The sequence below is a fragment of the Rattus rattus genome, chromosome 4 (assembly GCF_011064425.1).
Source record: "Rattus rattus isolate New Zealand chromosome 4, Rrattus_CSIRO_v1, whole genome shotgun sequence".
NCBI lineage: Eukaryota > Metazoa > Chordata > Mammalia > Rodentia > Muridae > Rattus > Rattus rattus.
The window spans coordinates 120835541-120845942 of NC_046157.1; the positions used below are offsets into that span (position 1 = coordinate 120835541).

At 37.9% G+C, this 10402-nt stretch overlaps 1 non-coding gene and 1 pseudogene across 1 annotated transcript; one reads left to right on the forward strand and one right to left on the reverse strand.

Moving 5' to 3' along the window:
* The first annotated feature begins 2858 nt into the window (after positions 1-2858).
* On the forward strand, positions 2859-9764 carry LOC116898487 (annotated as a pseudogene).
* LOC116899870 lies at positions 4212-4337 on the reverse strand. The gene has a single exon (XR_004387864.1). It is a non-coding gene; the product is annotated as a small nucleolar RNA SNORA17 (small nucleolar RNA).
* Positions 9765-10402: the final 638 nt, after the last annotated feature.

A 10402-nucleotide genomic window follows, 5' to 3' on the forward strand; every position in this document is an offset into this window, starting at 1 on the left:
ACTTCATGAAATTCACAGGCAAATGGAATGAACTAGAAAATATCATCCTGAGTGAGGTAACCTAATCACAGAAAAACACACATGGTATGCACTCACTGACAAATGCATATTAGCCTAAAAGCTCGATTTACCCAAGATATAATCAACAGATCACATGAAACTCAAGAAAGATGACCAATATGTGGATGCTTCACTCCTTCTAAAAGGGGGAACAAAAACATTCATAGGAGGGGATATGGAGGCAAAGTTTGGATCAGAGGCTGAAGAACTGGCCATTTAGAGCCTGCCCCACATGTGCCCCATAAATATACTGACACCAAAAGTATGTAAGATTGATGAAGCTAAGAAGTGCATGTTGACAGAAACTGGATATAGCTGTCTCATGGGAGATGCAGCCAGAGCATGTCAAATGCTGAGGGGAATGCTAGTGGCAAATCATTGAACTGAGAATGGGACCCCTGTTGGAGGAATCAGAGAAAGGATTGAAAGGACTGAAGGGGCCTGCAACCCCATAAGAACAACAATGCCAACCTTCCAGAGCTCCCAGGGACTAAACTAAACCCATAGACTATATATGGACTTACCCATGGCTCCAGCTGCTTATGTAGCAGAGGATGGTCTTGTTGGGCACCCAAAGGAAGGAGAAGCCCTTGGTCCTGCCAAGGTTGGACCCCCAGTGTAAGGGAATATCAGGGGTGGTTGGAAGTGGGTGTGGATGGGGAGAGGAACACCCTTATAGAAGAAGGGGAGTGGAAGGGGATAGGGGGTTTGTGGACAGGAAACTGGGAAAGGGAATAACATGTGAAATGTAAATAAAATAATATCCAATAAAAAAAAGGAAAAAATAAAATATTTTTCCTATTTTTGTGGGGTTGGAGCAGGGTCAAAAAGTTACTATGCTTCTTCTTCAGGGATATAGCTTAAAAATACCTAGACACAATGATTTAACCTCTATTGACAATATGGTATATGAATACATAAAACTTCTTATAGATAGTTAAGTTATTTAACATTTTGTAGCTTATATAACATACATTTTATTAAAATAGCTATTAGATCATTTTTAAGCATTTGGAAATGATGAACACATTTGATTACTTCAACATTTAACTTAAAAAATATCAGAGACAAAAATGAATTTTAGTCTTTTATTATATGCATCGTGTTCATGTGGTTTGTAAGTTGGTTCATTTGAAATTGGACATGCAACATTTGTAAGACAAAAATGTTGAAGCCAGGATTCAGAATGGAAACTATGACACCATAAGAACAGAAGTGCATTTCAAAGGACTGGAGGTCTGCCAAAGCACCTGAGGAAATGCTCCAGATTCATATACTTACATCTCCTGCTTGAACCAGTCTTTGGAAAAATAAAAGTCTCTCTCTAGGACTACATGATGAAGGCAATTGGCCAAAGAAGAAATAATAGTGACAAACAGCAAAGCTTGAAACAAAACAAAGTGTGTGTGTGTGTGTGTGTGTGTGTGTGTGTGTGTGTGTGTGTGTGTGTGTGTGTGTGTTGTGGGGGTATGTAAAGTAAACTGTGCTTAAAAGGAATCAGGAAAAGAGGAGGGATTCCAACAGTCTCTATTTTCTAAAAACTGATAAATACCGTAGGACTTCAGTTAGACTTGGTTAAATGATCATTTAGCATATTTTTTCATGAATTTTCTGACTTGCTTACATAATGCTGGACAGTTATTTTCTAAGAATAGTAATTTATTATTTTCTATGATTGTAAAAATACCTTCTCCCCCTTTTGTCTTTGAGATGGAGTCTAACTTGATCAAAATTACACTGTAGAGCAGAGTGCCTTTGAATCACAGAGAATTTTGGCTTTGCTTTCTTGAACATTATTTCCCAATCTCATTATTTAAAGGAACAATTACTTGGCTCTTCATTGTGTTTGCGTAGGTCATTGAGTTCATGGGAGAAGGCTACTGCTCTGTGGTTAAGACCTTCCTAATGTTTGTAGTGAGTTGCAGTGTCAAAAACGGCTAGATTCTAAAATATGGTTTGGAAGGGCAATAGTTTGTGGCTTCCTCTCAATAAATAAATACATTTTGAAAAATACAAATCTAGCTAATGCTGACTTTCAGATATTAAGGACTTTTGGGCTGCAAGATACCTACAGATGCATGACTTAAACAAGTGTTATTTCAGAGTGGTGTCTACAACCCTTTAGGCAAATCTAGTTTGTCCTAAGGTTCTTTTGAGTAACTGATGTTTTATTAACATAAATATGTTGACTTGTATACCATCGCTTACTGTTATCATGCTATAATGGTGTTGTTGAGTCTCTATATTATAAAACATGCATGGCTTTCTCCAAATATTTACTGTATGCCTTGGATTTCCCTCTGTACAAGAAGAAAATTTTGACCCACATGTTAAATACTTTTAGTATTTTATTTTTTATTTATTTTCTACTGTATTGCATTTTAAGATACTTTAATTAATTTGATCTTTGTGGACTGCCTACGACATAGGGTTATCACCACCACTTAATGAGGCATAGAAAAGAGAAGTTCTATTTTTAATTTGTCTTTTTGTTTCTTAGTCCTTTGTGAATTTCACATCATGTGCCTCACTTTACTTATCTCTTCATCCCCTTATACCTACTTTCCACCCTTGCAACCTCCCCTAAACAGTGAAAAAGAATCTTGTTGCGGAAAATATAGTATGTCTCACTTTGTCCCACAATATACCATTTTGTCTATACTTCCTTGCTTGCAAATGCTTATTGCAATGACATGTTAGTCTTGTACCAGGCCTCTGGCTTCTGCTACTCTATCAATACTAGAACCTCACTGGGACTCCTCTTGGAAATCCTGGATATCCAGTTGTTGCCCTGTGGCATGGAAATCCGTAGTTTTGGATCTGTAGGACTGGCTTTTTATACACTCCAGCAGTTCCTTGATGTTAGAGTGGGCCAAGTCAAAGCCCTGGATCTGGGAATGAGGTCTGAGCTTGTCAGCCCAACAGCTTTCCTCATGCTCACTAGTAACACCTCTGCCCTGTCACCTCCAGGAATGAGGGTTAGAGCTCTACCCTGCTGCCCAGGTAAGGTTTAGGGCTCATACACTCAAGTGTTTCGGCCATTGATGGACACTGTCAATTCTTCCACACTAATGATCCCAGGACCAGCTCTCCTGCCTGCCACAGGAATAGGGGAAGGGCATTCTCCCTCATCCATCACACTGCCCAGAAGACAAGAGGCAGGGCCAGACCCCGAATACTCATGCTCCTGAGGATGGCTCGTCTATAACCTCTATATCCAGGGCCAGTCAGTTGCACAGGTCAGGTTTAGGAACTGTTCTTAGTCCTGCAGCACACTGAGGAACAGAGAAACTGCCAGTGGTGAGGACAAGAGGAACAGGAGGAGATCTCTCTCCCATCTATGCCACCTCACAGCAGACAAGAGGCAGGGTCACCTCACCTACATCCATACCCTTAGGGATGGCTCATCTGCAATTTCAAAAATGTATAGTGCTTGCTCTCCCAAGTACTACAGCTATCTAGGAGTGTGGTCAGATCTCCTGTTCTCATGCCTTTAGGGCCAGCATCTCTAAGATGCCCTGGGGCCATTTCTGCAAAACCCTCAGAAAGTAACATGTGACAGCCTAGATCAAGGACATCCTCCTGGCATTTGGTGATAACAGACACCTGCAAACCATGAACCTGAACACGGCTCCTGGTGGCGTCACAGACCAGGACCCCATCTTTGTCCAACAATTCACATCAAGGTCTTTCTCATGACCCTGGAGTCTTCAGTTCTGCCTCTCTTCATTGTGTCTACATCATTCTGTTTCCCTTTCTCTTCTATTTTCTACCATTTGCTGCTCTGGTGCAAATGGTGCCCAGGGTCTCTGAGCTTCTGGGGGTTTCAGGAGTGGTCTCAGAATTGCTATTCCCTGGTTGTTCATTATGGCACTAGGCGGGGCACATCTTGGGCCTGGTCTATTCCCACAGTCTTGCATAGCACCTGATTGGTGGTCCACTCAGGCTAGCTCACTGTCCAGAATTGGTCTGGTGGTCATAGAGGGCTCAGTCCTCAACTTTCAAGTGTCACTGGTCTTGGGATTACTCACACCTGGTGTTCACTCACAGGCAGGGTTCTTTAAATCTCTGGCTTGCTCCCTGTTCTGGGAACCTTCAGAGCCTACCTGGTGCCAGACTATTGGTCATCTCAGGATTGCTTTTTTTCAAAAAATGTTAGACTACTAACTATTCCCATGTTCATCTGTCAGAATACTGAACACAGATATAGCCTCTCTCATTTCTATCACCTAGAAATGCAAATGTGACTGAGCAGCCACTTACTTTATAGGGGCAGGGAAACCAAAGTTCACAAACCACTCATCTCAGGGTACTACTAATTCTAGTTCTCACTAATCAGAAGATACACCTCACCTTCCATATCACTTCTTCTATCTCATGTGATGCCAATCACTTCTAAATCATCTCAGCTTCATGAAAACTGCTGTCACTAGAAATGCTGTGCCTTTGATATCTTTATGGTCTTACATAAGGCATTCTGTCTTCATGGAAGAAACGCTATACATTATTTTCTACTTTCTCTTTATATTAAAGTTCAGATGTCTATTTTCTGAAATAGTCTTTTCTAGTAATCCAACCAAATAAAACCCACTACCAAAAGACTATACATGGCTCCAACTGCATATGTAGCAGAGAATAGCCTTGTTGGGGCACCAGTGGAAGGGGAAGCCCTTGATCCTGCCAAGGTTGGACCCCCAGTGCAGGGGAATGTCAAGGGGGTGGTAAGGGAGGTGGATGGGGGGAACACCTGAATGGGGATGGGGGTGGGGATGTAGGCTTATGGACAGGAAACCGGGAAAGGGAATACCATTTGAAATGTAAGTAAAGAAATATATCTAATAAAAATATTTAAAAAATTGATTTTCAATTAAAAAAAATTCACTGATTTCTGATTTGTTCTCAAAGGATGGTACTATGTTCCACTGCAGCATTTACTAAAATTGTAGTCTTACATTTGTCTGCTAGGCAAATGCTTTTTTCCTTTATAAAGTATGTAAATAAGAAATATTCAAGTTAATAAAGATGGAAAAATATTTTTATTACTATATAGTAGCCATACATAGAAAAATCAGTCAAACAAGCAAGCAGATCTCCTAAATAGATTTTTAATATTTAATTTAGCTATTAAATCCAAGCACAACCTGTAGCTTTATTAAAAATATTTTTCTTTTGATCCTGATTTTTTTTGGCTAACCCACCTTCCCTTTTATATAAACATGTATACTGTGCACATTATATTGAAAATTTAAGATTACATGTATTCTACATTCATCTCCATAGATTTTAAGATAGATTTCCTTATTGAAAATTTTATGCATGTATACAATATATACAATGCATTTTGAACATAGCTGCTGTTTTTCCCTCTTTCCTATTCTTTCTGGGTCTCTCCACCCTGTACCTCCCTATTAACTGCTATCTTTCCCGCTGTCATCATCTCTTTCTCTATTATCCACTGAGTCCAATTATTACTGTCTACACATATAGATTTAGGGATACTCAGTGGGTCATAGGCAGCATACCATAGGCCATGTCATGGGAGAAATTGGCTCTCACTTTTCCAGTATCCATCAACTGCCTCTTTAGGAAGAGTGGGGCCTGCTGATCTATCCATTCTGGAATGGTGACTGAGTTGCTTTGTATGGATTGTGCAAACATCAACAGCTGTGGCAAGTGCAGGTACAATGTATTATTTATGTCTAAAAGACAATCTTAGCAGTCCAGGATTGCCCACTCTGATTCTTGTAGGGAAGAGTATAATGTAAATTGCCCAGGAAGACATAAATCATGTCCAACATGATTTACCCAACAATTCTAGTGAAAGTTACTGGTGTCAGGTGGATATTATAACTATTCATTGGATAATAAAATAATCTGAAAGATAGTAATTTAATATTTCAGACTTTTATATTCATCAAGAACTACTTCCTATTTGAGCATCTGTTCCCTAAATACTCCTTTCTGAGTGTGAACTTACTCATACAGTTAGATTTATCTATCTGTCCTTTTCCTATCATAAATGTGAAGTTATTTGTGTTGTTTTAAAATACAATCCCTACAGGACATGTTCCAAGATTGCTAGAACTTTTTCAAGCTAGAAAGTTTCCAAGGCTTCATTTTGCACTGAAAATCAATTCCACAATTTCTATGATGCTTTTCAACTGGTATTATCTATAACCAGGTTTCATTAAGCAGTAGATTTTGTGAATTCCCTATTTTACCATGTCATATTACTTATAGTGATTATCATTATTTAATTAGTATGATGTTATTACTATTAATGCAACTATATCATAGATGTCTATCACAACTCTCCTCATCCTTCTACTGATGTTAATTATTTATTAATAGCATTAAATTTTACCATTAAAATTTACTTCTATGAATAGTTAAAAGTGAATATTCCATAACTCAATAAAAGGGTCATCATATAAATATTATACATTTAATTTTAAAAACAATTTGTCAGATAGTGTATAGATAACTAAGTATATTTTAACTTCTAAGTATAGCGTAAATATAAACTGAGAAAAAGTGACTAGATAAATTTCTAAGAGGCAAAAACTCCCATTGTACATTCTAGTTAATAATTTTCCTATTGTCTAAGTGCTGACATTACTCTCTTTGGAATAAGTGGGTAAAAATTTGGAGGTGCTCCAATGAGTGCCAAACTACTGGTTCACATTCTTTTCTGTCATAAATCCAATGGATAAACAAGATCACTGATGGCTATTTTAAATTCTGAATTCATATGGTTAATTCTAATGGGATATGAATAATGATTCAAAAGTAAAATAAAAACTTCCTCCATCAAATCAAAGCCACAGTCATGGGCTAATAAGATAAGATAGGTTGGGACCCTAGGTATATTTCTGTTATTAGGGAATCCTTAAGTTGTCTTATATTCAGTTTTGCCATGCTACAATAGAAATAAGAAATTTGAAAGAGGAATTGTATCTTCCACACAATATTCAATTCAGAACAGAAAAGACTTCACCATTCTAGGATATTTATTGAATATTTTGAAAATAGTGATCTGTCAGTCAATACACATTTTCTTGAATGTCAAATTGTGACAAAAATATTAACACGACTACATAAAAGTTTTAATTATTATCAGATATGGACTGTATCGTAAAGACAAGTTCAATACTGAAAATAAAATAAAAAAGAAATGGAGATCATTACATTTTTCTTGATTTTTAGTTGTTTTAATTATTTTATATGCTAGATAATAAAGATCTGTTAGATGTATTGCTGGTAAAGCTTTTTTTCTGTTTTGTGGGATGCCACTTCATTCAATTATTGCATTCTTTTCTCTACAGAAAATCTTTAGTTTCATGTGATTCCATTTGTCAATTGTCAATTTTAATACCTTTATTATTTGAGTCATGTTTAGAAGCTCCTTCTTGTGCCTGTGAGTTTAAGCATATTTCCTACCTTGCTTATTATTATTATTATTATTATTATTATTATTATTATTATTATTATAGTAAAGTCATTGGTCCTAAGGTGAGGTACTTGACCACTTGGAGCTGAGTTTTATGCAGTGTGAGAAGAGGATTGAGCTTCATTCTTCTATACCTAACAACCCAGTTTGACCAACACCATATGGTGAAGATGGTTATTTTTGTTACAATGGCCATTTTCAAAATGCAAATCCTTCTAATTCATAAGCATAATATATTTCCATCTTCTGTTATCATCTTTGTTAACAAAGAATTGAAAAGCTTTTTAAAAATTAAGATCTGCAAGAAAATTTTAAGCTATTGTAAATGTGATTGTTTCCAGGATTTCCTTGTTTTTCACATAATAAAAGCCTTCGTGAGACAGATAAATCTACATACAAAACTAATGCAGCTCAAAAATTAATATAAAGTTGTAAGTGCATTTAAGGGACTTAAATAAATATACAAGCAAGGACTGCTTTTCTTACATCTAATAATAATAGATTTCAAGTCCAAATTGTAAAAGAATAAAAAAAGAGTGCTGGGTTCCTCACTCTCCAAAGACAGCCTGCCTCACCCCGTGCTTTCCTGCCGCCACCCCACAGAAATACTTCAACTACCCATGGTTTTTCACCAGATGAAACCAGTGTCCTGGGCACTGGCTCCTCCTCTCACTCAGGCCTACATCAAAGATATAAAATTTGGTGCAGATGCTCGAGCCTTAATGCTTCAAGGTATAGTAAACCTTTTAGCCATTGCTATAGTTGTTATAATGGGGCCGAAGGGAAGAACAGTGATTATTGAACAGAGTTGGAGAAGTCCCAAAATAATAAAAGATTGGTTCACTGTTGCAAAGTCAATTGATTTAAAGGATAAATACAAAATATTGGAGCTAAACTTGTTCAGGATGTTGCCAATAACACAAACGAAGAGGCTGGGGATGGCACCACCATTGTAACTGTTCTGGCAAGGTCTATTGCCAAGAAGGGCTTGGAGAAGATGAGCAAAGGGGCTAATCCAGTGGAGATCCAGAGAGATGTCATGTCAGCTGTTGATGCTGTAATCACTGAACTTAAGAAACAATCTAAACCTGTGACAATGCCTGAAGAGATTGCTCAGGTTGCTACAATTTCTTCAAATGTAGACAAAGACATTGGGAACATCATTTCTGATGCAATGAAAAAGGTTGGAAGAAAGGGCGTCATCACAGCGAAGGATGGGAAAACCCCAAATGATGAGCTAGAAATTATGAAGGCATAAAGTTTGATAGAAGATCTACTTCCCTACATTTTATTAACACATCAAAGGGTCAAAAATGTGGATTCCAAGATGCCTATCTTTTGTTGAGTGCAAAATATTTCTAGTGTTCAGTCCATTGTATCTACTCTTGAAATTGCTAATGTTCATCAGAATCCCTTGGTCATAATCACTGAAGTCAAAGCTCCAGGGTTTGGGGACAATAGGAAGAACCAGTTTAAAGTTATGGCTATTACTATTGGTGGTGTGGTATTTGGAAAAGAGGGGTTGAACCTAAATCTTGAAGATGTTCAAGATCATGACTTAGGAAAAGTTGGAGAGATCATTGTCACCAAAGATGATGCCATGCTTTTGAAAGGAATAGGTGACAAAGCTCACATTGAAAAACGTATTCAAGAAATTATTGAGCAGCTACACATCATAACTAGTGAATATGTACAAGAAAAACTGAACTAGAAACTTGCCAGACTTTCAGATTGAGTAGCTGTGTTAAAGGTTGGAGGGACAAGTGATGTTGAAGTGAATGAGAAGAAAGACAGAATTACTGATGCTCTCAGTGCTACAAGAGCAGCTGTTGAAGAAGGCATTGTTCTAGGAGGGGGTTGTACTCTGCTTCATTGCAATCCAGCCTTGGATTCATTAAAGCGTGCTAATGAAGATCAGAAAATAGCTATAGAAATTATTAAAAGAGCAGGTAAAATTTCTGCAATGATTATTGCTAAGAATGCAGATGTTGAAGGACCTTTGATAGTTGAGAAAATTCTGCAGTTTCTCAGAAATTGGTTATAACACCATGCTTGGAGATTTTATGAACATGGTGGAAAGGGAATCATTGATCCAACAAAGGTCATAGGAACTGCTTTACTGGATGATGAAGGAGTGCCCTCCTTGCTAACTACAACTCATGCTGTAGTGATGGAAATTCCTAAAGAAGAGTGAGACCCTGGAATGGGTGCAATGGATAAAATGGGAGGGGATATGGGAGGTGGAATGTTCTAACTCCGAGAATAGTGCTTTGCCCTTATCATTGAGTTGTGATAGGAAGCTTAAGGCAGGCTCCTCACTGATAACTTCAGAAAAGTCACCTGAAGAAAATGACTGAAGAGAAAGTTGGCTGATCACCATAACCATCAGTTACTGCTTTCCTTTTACAATATATTATGGTTTACTGCTGTCATTGTTCATGCCTACAGATAATTTATTTGTATTTTTGAATAAAGACATTTATACATTCCTGATGCTGGGTGCATGAACCATATACCAGTGTCCTGCTTTGAACTTAAATCACTGAGGCATCTCTACTGTTCTGTTAGCATCAGGACTGTAGCATTGTGTCACCACATGAGAAGTTCAGAAGCAACCTTTGTGTAGAGGGTGGTGTACTGGCTGGTTTTGTGTGTTAACTTGACACAGGCTGAAGTTATCACAGAAAGGAGCTTCAGTTGTGGAAATGCCTTCATGAGATCCAGCTGTAAGGTATTTTCTCAACAAGTGATCAAGGGGGGGAGGACCCATTGTGGGTGGTATTGTTCCTGGGCTGGTAGTCCTGGGTTCTATAAAAGAGCAAGTTGAGCAAGCCAGGGGAAACAAGCCAGTAACAAACATTCCTCAGTGGCCTATGCATCAGCTCCTGCTCC